This window comes from Sinocyclocheilus anshuiensis, unplaced genomic scaffold (genome assembly GCF_001515605.1).
Source record: "Sinocyclocheilus anshuiensis isolate Anshui unplaced genomic scaffold, SAMN03320099.WGS_v1.1 scaffold79, whole genome shotgun sequence".
Taxonomy (NCBI): Eukaryota; Metazoa; Chordata; class Actinopteri; order Cypriniformes; family Cyprinidae; genus Sinocyclocheilus; species Sinocyclocheilus anshuiensis.
In genome coordinates this window covers 1,286,798-1,287,602 of record NW_015548213.1, presented here as the reverse complement: position 1 = coordinate 1,287,602, position 805 = coordinate 1,286,798, and positions in this window count along the sequence as shown.

Below are 805 nucleotides of genomic sequence, written 5' to 3'. Positions count from 1 at the left end.
CACACACACACACACACACACACACACACACACACACACACACACACACACACACACACACGAAGGACAAAGCCTTTGTAAGCAGATATAGCACCATGAACAGGCAGGAACACAGCTGCGTTTGCTATAAAGCCCACGGCCTCAGCGAAATACACGATACTCTCGCAGACACGACACCCCATCAGTGACGTCACAGGAAGTTTTGTGCTCATCTGCTCACAGTAAACTACATTTTGGTTCCTCAGAAGAGTCATTTTTGCTGTAGATCATTACTGACCATTAGTGAACATCACTGTGCTATGACAAATGAGAGGACTGATCATTATCCATGCTGAAACCACCATCATTTATTCATTTATTTTAAATGTTGCAATTCAATTTAAGTGATGAACTCATTTTTGTTCCCCCTTCAAGTTGCTAGAAGAGCTTTGAAAGTAATAGCTAAAACAGTACGCCTTCACTTCCATTTCACAAGAATGACTGCTTATGATTAACTAGATTATCTGGCATATATAATCTTTTTCTTTTTTACTAAAATACAAATATACAGAAACTTGATTCTGTCACGGGATAAAACAAATAAAATAAAATAAAACGTATTTCTGATTTTTTTTTTTTTCTTCTCAGAATTGCAAGATATAAACCTGGAATTTTGAGAAATAAACTTTCCTTTGAATTTTGAGTTTACATCTCATATTTTTTTTAACCACAAAATAAACAAATAAAAAAAAAAAAAGGGGGGGGGGGGGGGGGGGCTTGAAAAATTTTTTCTCTACAAAAGGGGGGCCCGGCAGAAAAGGTTTGG